This window comes from Taudactylus pleione, unplaced genomic scaffold (assembly GCF_031769625.1).
Source record: "Taudactylus pleione unplaced genomic scaffold, aTauple2 ptg000599l, whole genome shotgun sequence".
Lineage (NCBI taxonomy): Eukaryota > Metazoa > Chordata > Amphibia > Anura > Myobatrachidae > Taudactylus > Taudactylus pleione.
In genome coordinates this window covers 1-12,821 of record NW_028285001.1, presented here as the reverse complement: position 1 = coordinate 12,821, position 12,821 = coordinate 1, and the positions used below count along the sequence as shown (strand labels likewise).

At 40.0% G+C, this 12,821-nt stretch overlaps 1 pseudogene; it reads left to right on the top strand.

Annotated features, from left to right (window-relative positions):
- The first annotated feature begins 3,883 nt into the window (after positions 1-3,883).
- Positions 3,884-4,002, top strand: LOC148480768 (5S ribosomal RNA; annotated as a pseudogene).
- Positions 4,003-12,821: the final 8,819 nt, after the last annotated feature.

Here is a 12,821-nt window from a genome sequence, read left to right as displayed (position 1 = left end):
TTGGTCCTCCATTTATGTTATATTGATATATACGTGCGGCTAAAGCGCACACAAACACAGAAAATATTTTTTTATTTTTGCTGGAGAGTAGTGCACTTTGTGGGTTACACCACCCTTTAAGAAATGAGCCAGCCAGCTCTTTACTTATGGGACACAGGCACACGCTTGGCGTGCTCCTTTGTTGATGCACGTGCAGCCACAGTGCACACAAGTCACAAACACAGAAAATATTTTTTTTTTTGGTTTGGAGTGTACTTTGGGGGTTACAGCACCCTTTAACGGTCAAGACAGCTGGCCCTTTACTTATGACACAGGCGCATGCTTGGCACTACTTTGTTGATGCACGTGCGGCTTCTGCGCACACAATTCACAAACACAGAAAATAATTTTTTTTTTGGTTTGGACTGGAGTGTACTTTGGGGGTTACAGCACCCTTTAACGGTCAAGCCAGCCGGCCCTTTACTTATGACACAGGCGCATGCTTGGCACTACTTTGTTGATGCACGTGCGGCTACTGTGCACACAATTCACAAACACAGAAAATAATTTTTTTTTTGGTTTGGACTGGAGTGTACTTTGGGGGTTACAGCACCCTTTAACGGTCAAGCCAGCCGGCCCTTTTCTTATGACACAGGCGCACGCTTGGCACTACTTTGTTGATGCACGTGCGGCTACTGCGCACACAATTCACAAACACAGAAAATAATTTTTTTTTGGTTTGGACTGGAGTGTACTTTGGGGGTTACAGCACCCTTTAACGGTCAAGCCAGCCGGCCCATTACTTATGACACAGGCGCACACTTGGCACTACTTTGTTGATGCACGAGCGGCTACTGCGCACACAATTCACAAACACAGAAAATAATTTTTTTTTGGTTTGGACTGGAGTGTACTTTGGGTGTTACAGCACCCTTTAACGGTCAAGCCAGCCGGCCCTTTACTTATGACACAGGCGCACGCTTGGCACTACTTTGTTGATGCACGTGAACCTACTGCGCACACAATTCACAAACACAGAAAATAATTTTTTTTTTGGTTTGGACTGGAGTGTACTTTGGGGGTTACAGCACCCTTTAACGGTCAAGCCAGCCGGCCCTTTACTTATGACACAGGCGCACGCTTGGCACTACTTTGTTGATGCACGTGCGGCTACTGCGCACACAATTCACAAACACAGAAAATATATATTTTTTTGGTTTGGACTGGAGTGTACTTTCGGGGTTACAGCACCCTTTAACGGTCAAGCCAGCCGGCCCTTTACTTATGACACAGGCGCACGCTTGGCACTACTTTGTTGATGCACGTGCGGCTACTGCGCACACAATTCACAAACACAGAAAATAATTTTTTGGGGGGTTTGGACTGGAGTGTACTTTGGGGGTTACAGCACCCTTTAACGGTCAAGCCAGCCGGCCCTTTACTTATGACACAGGCGCACGCTTGGCACTACTTTGTTGATGCACGTGCGGCTACTGCGCACACAATTCACAAACACAGAAAATAATTTTTTTTTTGGTTTGGACTGGAGTGTACTTTGGGGGTTACAGCACCCTTTAACGGTCAAGCCAGCTGGCCCTTTACTTATGACACAGGCACACGCTTGGCACTACTTTGTTGATGCACATGCGGCTACTGCGCACACAATTCACAAACACACAAAAAATATTATTTTTTTAGCACTTGGGGGGAGCACCCCTGATGGACAGAGCACCCCTGGACAACACTACAGCACCCCTTTAGGACTAGGACACTGCACAGGACTTTGGAGTGGACACAGCCCCTATGGAGAACTGACTGCACAACACAGTCCAGCCAGCCCCTATGGACTTTGAAGTAGAGGACAAAGCCCCTATTAACAACAGCAGCACAGCACAACACAGCCAGCCCCTATGGACTTTGAAGAAGTGGACAACAGCAGCACAGCGCAGCACAGCACAGCACAACACTACTCTGCACTACACTACACTACACTACACAGCCCAGTCAGCCCTAACTCCCACCCTCCCTCTTCACTGTCCACAGCCGAGTGAGAAAATGGCGCCGACGCGGGTACCTTATATAGGATCCAAAACCCGCGAGACTCAGAAGGCGGGATGATGACGTTTTGCCTCGATTTCAGATCCGAGTCAGGCGGGAAAAGTCGAGCCTGACTCGGATCGGCCTCGGATCGGGGGGGCTCGGGGGGGTTCGGATTTCAGAAATCTGAACCCGCTCACCCCTATATATATATATATATATATATATATATATATATATACATATATATTTACACATACATATATATATACATATATATTTACACATATATATATATATATATATATATATATACATACATATATACATACGTGTATATATATATATATATACATACATACATATATATATATATATATACATACATATATATATATATATACATATGTATATATATACATATATATATATACATACATATATAGTCGAGTAAGCCTGGCACTCAGGACAATAGATATGAAAAAACGGGTGCCATCCTAAAAAATGTATACATATAAACCTTCTGGCAAGGATTGCTCCCAGCACAATGACAAAGGAAGGCGGCACTCCAATGAATAAATCAAATCAATATGTATTAATAATGCGTCAACATAGTTATATCCATAAGACTTATGGATATAACTATGTTGATGCATTATTAATACATATTGATTTGATTTATTCATTGGAGTGCCGCCTTCCTTTGTCATTGTGCTGGGAGCAATCCTTGCCAGAACGTTTATATGTATACATATGCATATATATATATATATATATATATATATATACACACATACGTATATATGTACATACATATATATGTATATATATATATATATATATATATGTATGTATATTTATACATATTATATATATATTTTATTAAACCAGTGGACACTAACAGCTACTTACATTATAAAAGCGGACATGTAAGTAGCTGGAAGACTAATATTCCATTCTCACAGTTTTACAGAATCAAACGCAACTGTAGCACAGATCCTCTCTGTGAAGATTAAATTAAATTATATGCTGATAGATTTAGAGATCGTGATTACCCTGAAAAAATAATCAATGCGGCTATTACCAGATGTGCACATCTCAAAAGAGAAGAGATATTGGACGTCAGTAATCCTAAAATACAACAAAATATACAGAACAATCAAGTAGCCTTCATTACACAATATAACTGTGAGGAAAGAAGAATTAGAAATACTATCAAGAAACACTGGAACATATTGAAAATGGATCCATTACTAGAAGAAGTGATACCAGAGCAACCTATAATCACCTTCAGAAAATCCAGAAATCTCAAAGAAATCCTAGCACCAAGTTTATTACCAGAAAAAGCAATATCAAATACCTTAACAACAAAATGTGTGGGTGCCTATAAATGTGGCCTTTGTATTGTGTGTAAATACCTTCATCCAAATAGAAAAACTTTTTTTAATCATAATAACTCAAAACAATACCATATGAAACAATTCGTAAACTGTAACACCACCTCTGTGATCTATCTTATAGAATGTCCCTGCGGACTTAAATACGTAGGGAAAACAAAACGCCCATTAAAACTCTGAATACAGGAACATATCAGATATATTAAGAATAAATTAACTACCTATTCAGTTTCCAGACACTTCCTAACAAAGCATAACTCCTCAATAGATAATATGACTTTTAGAGCTATTGAACATGTTACCCCGGGTCCCCGGGGAGGTGATCTAGCTAGAAAACTATCTCAAAGGGAGATGTACTGGATATATGAGCTAAATACATTGTCTCCATACGGGCTGAACGAAAGCTATTAGATTGCTCGATTTTTATAAAGAGTTAGAGATCTCAGTAGATACAGGACATCATAATAAATACCTACGGCCATACCACACTGGAAGTGCCCAATCTCGTCTGATCTTGGAAGCTATACAGTGATGGGCCTGGCTAGTACTGGGATGGAAGACCACCCAAGAATACCAGGAGCAGTAGATAATGTAAGGTGAAAATCCATCGTATAAAGGAAGAGATCTGATCCTCTTTTAGGACAATCCCATGTAAAGCTTACTACAATGAATATTGCCCTGAAAAATGGAGAAAACGAGAGAAAAATTTGTAACCACCGAAATAAGTTTTAGGTGTTTTTATTTATTTATGTTTTAATTATTATATGTTGAGAACTTCCTGTATTAATATGATCCAAGGGTATATGTTTTTACACCTGGGTCCTTATGTTTGAATCTGTACTTATTGAATCTAAATTAAGTCATGGTACAAGTGATCAGTAAGGTATCTTCCAAATACTAAAAATATTCAAAGTTCGTATGGGCATCTATTAAGAAAACAATTATTTAAACCAAATATAAAAACAATTGTCGAATACGTTTTTTTCCTATATAAAAGACGTTTTTTTATTATGTAATTTTTTAATAGTCTCTATATTTTTTATTATTATTATTTATATATAAGATCGATTAATACACTTGATGGTTTGATTTTGTAGAAAATAATATTACTTTATGGGATAAAGGAAAACTAATATAAACACTGTGGACCTATAATAATATCTAGAGCGCATAATAGGCTAACCATGTTTTATACGAAAATAGTAGTTATCTCTGTGGAAAACTTTTTATGTATATTGTCACCATAGAAACGCAGTATTGAAAGACTCTATTCCCGGAGTTTGCGGGTCACATGCGTTTCATCCAACATGTGACTTCCGCCGATGACAAATAACACTTCCGGAAGTGCGTTCCATGTGCGTGCCACAGTGGGACCTCCATCCGGATTACTAAGAGCAAACGCCAGGAAGAGCAGAAAGATGTCTGCACACCAGGCATTCGGCCATGTTTGCTGAGACTCTATATTGAATCATATATAAACGGAACCTCCGGATAACTAACTTCCAGCTACGAACCAGATGATGCTGGAATTATTCAATTAATTAAACATAGTGTATACCACTATATAAATGGACCATGATGAGTTATGTCTCACAACTCCTGCTCCCCTTGAAGAAGTCTGAAAGAGACGAAATGCATTGGGACCTCCTCCACCCACCAGTATATGGACTAAGAAACAGACAGCCATTGGAGCTTCTGCACTAGCACTTTATTGGACTCTTTTTTTTCTGCTAAGTTTTATGGATTTTTTACTTAGCTAACTATATTGTCTACCTCCCTGTATATGTCATTATATATCTTGCATATCCCCCTTTTTTATAGATTCCATTTTGTTTTTTACCTTTTGTCCCCTATATTTAATAAAATATTTTTTTTATGTACACTTTATATTTATTAACTATATTTATTATATTAAGAGTTCATTTTTTTCACTTTAAAATAATATATATTTTTTATTTATTTATTTATTACCATATATCATCTATACACTTTTTTTACGTATATTTATATTGCATGGGTCACTTTCTGGAAATATTGGAATATCCACAATCGGAATATATCTTTCAATTGATCCTAAAAAATCTGGTACGCATATAAGATTTATTTTGTCATATGTTCAATATTTTTCTACTAAATATATTACACTATCAGGCGCCTTTTCCTCTCTTCCATTTTTTAGATTCACTCAGCTGTTGGCCTAATCAGCACCTTGGGGAAAAAGCTACCATCCCTTATCTGTTGGAGAAGTGTACTGCTATTTTTGAACTGCCTAAAAAAAGGACACTTTCTTTTCTTTTTGAACACTAATTGACTACTCAAAATAATATCAGGAAGCGCCAGTTCCTAGACTATCGTTTCTAATATATATATGTATATATATATATTTTTATGATTGTTCATTTATTTATTGCCCGATCACTGTGGCCAGCAGTGATCGGGCACATGGGGACGGGGAGGCGGAGCTGAGGCTGGAAAAGAGTGGGCAGCAGCCACGGCTACTGCGCTCCTACACAGTGATCACCTAGTGATCACTGTACGTGCCGAAGCTGCAGCGGGAGCTTCTCCCACTGGCGGCCTGGATGCAGAGCAGCAGCGGCGGCTACCAGAGCCACTGCTGCTGCGCTCACACACACAGTTATCACTATGTGATCACTGTAGTTCCGGAGCCACAGCTGGAGGGTGTCCCGCTGGTGGCCAGGATAGATAGCAGCAGTGGCGGCTACCAGAGCCGCCGCTACTGCTTTTTACTGAAGGGGGTGGACATGGCTGCCCGATCACTGCTGGCCACAGTGATCGGGTCACAGCAGCAGCACTGCTGCTTCTATGGGAGGGGGGCTGCCGGTGGTGCCCGATCACTGTGGCCAGTAGTAATCCGGACACGCTGGAGAGGCAGCCATTCTTGTAGAGGGACCAGAAGGTCCCTCTGATGTAGTCGGCTGCGGGAAGATTAGCTTCCCACAGCCGCCTAGTGGACATTTCTGACTGGTCGTATCAGATACGACCATGTCAGGGAAAGCCCAGCCTACTGCGGTTGTATCTGATACGACCGTGCCAGGCAAGTGGTTAAGGACCCTACACACTAGATGATTTTTCTAATGATTTGCCCAATTCTGATGCATCAGAATGACAAATGGTTAAAATCATCCAGTGTGTACGCACTATATCGTGCCATGCAGGCTCCCATGGGGTCGTCAGCCGCATCGTTAGATTTTCCTACATGCAGTCCAACAATGCAGCTTATGGCTCCATGCTTCAGGATGCGACAGAGGCAGACCTATTGGGCAGTCAGGTACCAGATTGTCCAGTGTGTACAGGCCATCAGATAGAGTATGTTGGCCCATCGACAGTTTGTGACAGTTGCAGTCCATTAATGACAGTTGCAGTCAGTTGGTAACAGTGAGAGTCAGGGTAGGACAGGTTTATTAGTGACACTGGGGGAGATGTACTATTCTCTAGAAAGTGATAAATTGGAGAGTGATAAACTGCCAGCCACTCAGCTCCTAACTGTCATCTCACATGCTCTGTTGGAAAAATGACAGTTAGGAGCTAATTGGTTGGTCTCCACTTTATCACTTTCTATATCTTAGTACATTTGCCTCACTGTGTTTGATGGGCAGTGCCACCCACAGTGACAGTCTGTTGTGATTTTGGAGGGAATTGACTATAAGCCTTGAGGACTGGAATGTATAGTACTAGTCGTGGCCAAGGGTTAAGGATATGATGCAGTGTTTGGGCTGTAGGAACAGCCTTGAGGGCTGATTGTGGCCTTTATAGTCGTGGCCAAGGGACTGATGATGTGGAGCAGCCTTGGGGGCTGATTGTGGCCTTTATAGTTGTAGCCAAGGGACTGATGACATGAAGCAGCCTTTGGGCTGTTGCAGCAGCCTTGAGGGCGGATAGTGACCTGGGGCACCAGGACCATTGCACCTTTTGGGCTGATGAGACTCAGGTGAGTTATGCAAAAAGAACATGGGCTGCTACCAATGCCACTGAGATGACACTGGTGATGGTGTGCTTAATAGCGCACCTGGAATGCAGAGTTGCTACCAGTGTCACCAGGATTACACTGGCAATGGTGTGCTGAATTGTGCACCTGGAACACAGAGCTGCTACCAATGCCGCCAGGATGACACTGGTGACGGTATGTGCTAAATTGCACACCTGGAAAGTAGAGTAGCTACCAGTGCCGCCGGGTTGACACTGGCGATGGTGTGCTAGATTGCGCACCTGGAGCGCTAAATTGCAACTGGTGCCGCTGGGTTGACACAAGCCGCTGGTGGGCGACAGATGCATATTTATTATTTATTTATTAACAGTTTTTTATTTATTTAATGCTTCTGAGGTAGGAAGCGCACTGTGCTGTCCAGATGGTACAAGCAGCATGCATGGATGAGATGCAGGTGGAGCCGCCTGGATGAAATAAACGGCACCAACAAAACACAGCTTGACTGGCTCAGGAACTCAACTGCAGGAGACTGGAAACTGGAAGTACAAAAAACTGGCTATCAAAAATTTCAATCACTGGCATGGAGTGAAGGGCTTGCTGGAATTTAACAGAAACAGGGCCCAACCAGAGCAAGCCACCCTTAATGATGCACCTGTGCTGTGCACAGACAGGAGAATCACTTAGCATGCACCTGACACTGCACACAGACAGGCAGTAATTAATGCAGTGCCTCAAGCTGGAATTGGCAAACAACATGATCTGCTTAACCACAGATCCTGACACAGGACCTGATTCAGACCCACCCGCAAGCAGCCGCTCGCTCGTACACGGCACGAGCTAGAATATGGTAATCAATGCATTCACCCGTGCAGTCGCCCGCAACCAAAATTACGCCCCAAAATGTACAATGCTCCTCCAATAGCTAGCAAGCGATATAAGTTAGCAAACTAGCCACTCGATTTTTTTTGTTGTTGTGATGTTTGCGCTCGCAGGTTATTTTTTAGCAGCAAAAATGTCACGTTTCGATTGTCTATCTGTTTATCACACAGCATTTGTTAATCGATTGATGTCAATTATTTAATTGATTAACTTAAGTGTTGGGCAAATGTTGGCTTTGTTCCCTTTTTTATTATGTCAATAAACTTTATTGTTCAAATGTCATTTTCTTTGTTTTTTTTTTTAGTTTAACCCTTCATTGTTTTTTTTGGGTGGTTTTGGTTTTGATTTTTTTCACGTAAATGTTTTGATGTTACTAAGGGTATTTTTCAAATTGTTTTGTATTTCAATGTATGGTTAATTTTTGCCCTTAACTTTGCAATCGCACCTAAACGCATGGAGTCAATCATAACTCGCAATATTATGAAATATTAGTGTCACATGACTCATGCAGTATCCAATCGAAGTTAGCATATGTGATCTATTAAACTTAACTAGCCAATAATTTTTTTGTTTTTGTTTGCATGTATAAATTGGATCTACTGTTAAAATCGTCATTACCATCATGAGAGCGGCAGCATTCACACACCGTGAGCTGTCCATCTTGGTACAGATTATGGACCAGCACATTGGCACTCTAGCCCCCCTGACCCAACAGAATGAAAAGAGAGGCATATGCAGAGGTGTTGCAGCGTATGCGTATGTTGAGGTACAGGAGGACCATTGCCCAGCTTGAAAGGCGTTGGTTTGATTTGCGGCGCCCCTCACCTGCCCTTCTGGCTTCTTTGCGGCTGCGTATTAGACAGTGTAAGTATGAGTTATTGAAATTAATAAATTTTCACCAAATTATTATGGGTTTTTAAAAAAAAATTTTATTTTGTTTATACAATTTACTGTATAGTAAATATGATATTAACCAGTAATGTATGTTGCAACTATTGTACAGTGTGGGCCTATTATGTACAGTATGTCACCAAATTAGTTTTGACTTCAGCAAAAAATGCATACTTACAGAGTATGTTAAATTCATGTATAAAAACATAGCAAACAATTAAAGAACCAAATTTAATCAAAAAATATACTTCACTTACGACAAGAGCGGATATGGAGATCGAGGATAAGAGCAGCCCGACTTCACAATCGTGGGCCCATACAGCAAAGCCCCTCCCCTGCCCACTCCTCCCATATGTCTATTCCCTTCCCTGCCCACTCCTCCCAAATTACCCCCCCTAGTTCAATCCTCCCAAATTACCCCTCCCTCCCTAGAACACTCCTCCCAAATTTCCCCTCCCTCCTCTGCCCACTCCTCTCAAATGTCTTTTCCCTCCCCTTCCCACTTCTCATATCCTTCCCCCCAAACAGACCCTCACTTGGCACTGGATCCAGCATTTGAAAGGAATGAAGGTAATATTTACTAAACGGTTTGTTTTTAAAAAAATTTAAAATAACGTTTTTGTTATAACTATCATGTATGTGTGTAGGGCTACATGGTAATGTTGTTAAGGATGAGCATATAATATTCCAAATTGGTGGCATTGTTGACATAACCACAAGTGTGCTTTTTAAAACATAATAACGTGTACACTAATATTGTGGGTATTTCTTCATGTTGTGGTAATTTAAATTGGACACTAGTACAGGATGTTTTTTTTTTCTTTTGGCCTATGCCTACACTGTTTTGAAGTGACAAAACTAAATAAATAAACATAGAAGCCAAACTTGTCTTTGGTGCTTGTTGAAGCATACTTGAGGTGTCACCATGTTAAATATAGGCCAGAAAACGAAATTTTGTGAAATGTATCCACATTATAAAAAAGCAAAGTTATTTGTTGTTGCCTTTACCTATTTTTTTTTTTTTTTTTAAATTTGACCGTCCACATCATATGCTCACTACTAATAGATTTTGGTTTGGGAAATTCATAAGTACTAATTTATGGTCAACATTCTCCTCTCAAATTATAAACTTGCATTTTAGGTGTGAATTTACACACAGATAAGTAGTACCCATTGTGTTTTTTTGCACTTACTGGTGTTATTTTTACTTTAGTATTTGCATTAAAACAGAAATATGCAGTTTTAGTATATTAATTCAGACAACAAAGTAGCCAACTGTGAGCTGTGCCATGCCACTGGCCAACACATGCCTTGTGTCGCTGTTACTGTTGTGAAATTTAGCCTTATTAACACTTGTATATCTCTTGTACGAGGGTTGTCCAATAAGTAAATGCCTAACTGCTCATAACTCTGAAATAATATGCAACATTTATTTGAAACTTTGTCAGTTTGTAGTTTAATATGTCTGCAAACTACTGTATATATGAATTTTTGTTTAGGTAGTCCAAGAAATACCATGGAATCCAAGATGAAACAAAGAGCTGTCATTGAATTTCTGGAAAAAGAAGGCTGCAGTGCAACAGAAATCCACAGACGACTGAAAAAAGTGTACGTTGAGCATACAATTGACTATAGCAATGTCAGAAGGTGGCTGAATCATTTTTAATCAGGAGAATCGTCCATGTGTGACACACCTCGTGGTGGCAGACCATCAACTGCAGTGACAGCAGAGAACAGACACCAAGTCGATGCCATGATTCAGAAAGACCATTGTGTGACCATCAAAGATATCAGTGATGAACTTGAATGTAGCCATGGTACTGTAAAAACACTAATCAATGATTTGGGATATTGTAAAGTGTGTGCTAAATGGATTCCAAAGCAATTAACCAGGGATCATAAGGCCAGAGGGAGGAAGTGTGCAATGACATTTTGACCAACTTTGAAGCCAACCCTGAGACGTTTTTGGAAAATGTCCTTACAGGAGATGAGACCAGGGTATTCCTAGGCCAAGAAAGTTTAAATCACAGTAATCCATAAACAAAGCCATGGCCACATTCTTCTGGGATTGCTGAGGTGTTATTCTCATCAATTACTTGGAACCAAACGAATCAATCAACAGTGATCAATACATTATTACACTTAAGAAGCTGAAAGAAGCCATCAGCAAAAAAAGATCAACAATTTCACTGTCAAATGTCATCTTACACCACGACAATCCCAGACCTCACACTTCAATGGCAACATCTGCTACCATTGCCAAAGTGGGGTGGGAAATAATGCCACATCCACCATACAGTCATGATTTGGTCCCTTCTGACTTTCATCTGTTTGGCCCTCTCAAATACTGTCTCCGGGGTCAACATTTTGAAGACATACAGGTTGGTAAAAACGCCATACGTTCCTGGGTCAAACACCAACCACTGGAATTTTTACAAAGTGGATTCACAGCTTGGGTTGAGAGGTTGAGAAAATGTTTGAGGGCAGATGGTGAATTTTTTGAGTAGAGTCATTCTGTTACTAAGACTTCAAAGTATTTTACTGCAAATTTTCAAATCTGTATCTATAATAAAATTTGAGTTGTGAGCATTTAGGCATTACTTTTTGAACAACCCTCGTATAATAACTACCATATAGTGCCCTATCCTCTCTTACCTGGCCCTTTATCATGAGCCAATGGGATTTTCTGTAATTGCCTTATTTTATGTCATCTAATTTTAATTTTGCAAGGGAGGCCACAAATGCAGATTGTGCCCCTGATACGCAATTTTTTTATTTTAAACTCTGTGTATGTTCCCATGAATTTTATGTGTAGTAGTATGTTTTTTAAATATGTAAACTAGCATCAATACATTTGTATTTTTTTTAATTTAAAATTGCTTTCATATATGTAATTTGTAAATGTTTTTTGTGTTTGTATTGAACCAAAATTTAGTTGACCTTCTTTTGCTAACACAGAACTACATTGTGCTGCAACACCTGGCACAGTTTCACAAATTTAATGTGGCCCATCTTTTGTTATGCATGTACAGATGTGTACTTTCAGCTAGAGGTCAGCTTAGTGGCCACTGATATTTTTGGGGGGAGTTTTGTATCTAATACTTTGTCCAAATTTATGTCCCAAAAATGTAATTTTGTTACATTACCAACAGATCCCTAGATGTTGTCGGACAGGCTGATAGAGGAGTTTGAAGAGGCACGCTTCTATTTAGGCCGGCTGGATGGCTGCTTCAGCAATATCATATCATTGTTGCGCAACAATTGAGGGTTCCATTTTTTACTGTTGGTATTCAAATGTACCTTATTTTGGTAGTACAATTAAGTTGTTTTCAACCACAGAGTCATTATTGTGAACCAAGGTCTGCACCTCATTTTGTATGTTTTGCAGGGTAATCAAATTTTTAGGGTAATATTTAACTTATTGACATCCATTGTCATTTGAATGGGCAACTAACACCACATTTTTACTGGTTGTGAAAAATACCTAGGGCTGTTTTTATAATTTTATTTTACAATAGTTTACAATTGCTGAGATTTTAAAGGCCAAACTTAAAAAAACCACAAACCCACAAAAAACTCACATTAGCCTTACTACCCATATCTAGCATATGTTCAGAAGGCATTTTGTGTGAGGATCTGTGTTTGTTGTGGACCCGGGATGGAAACAGGAGCAGACACCGGAACAGATTTAA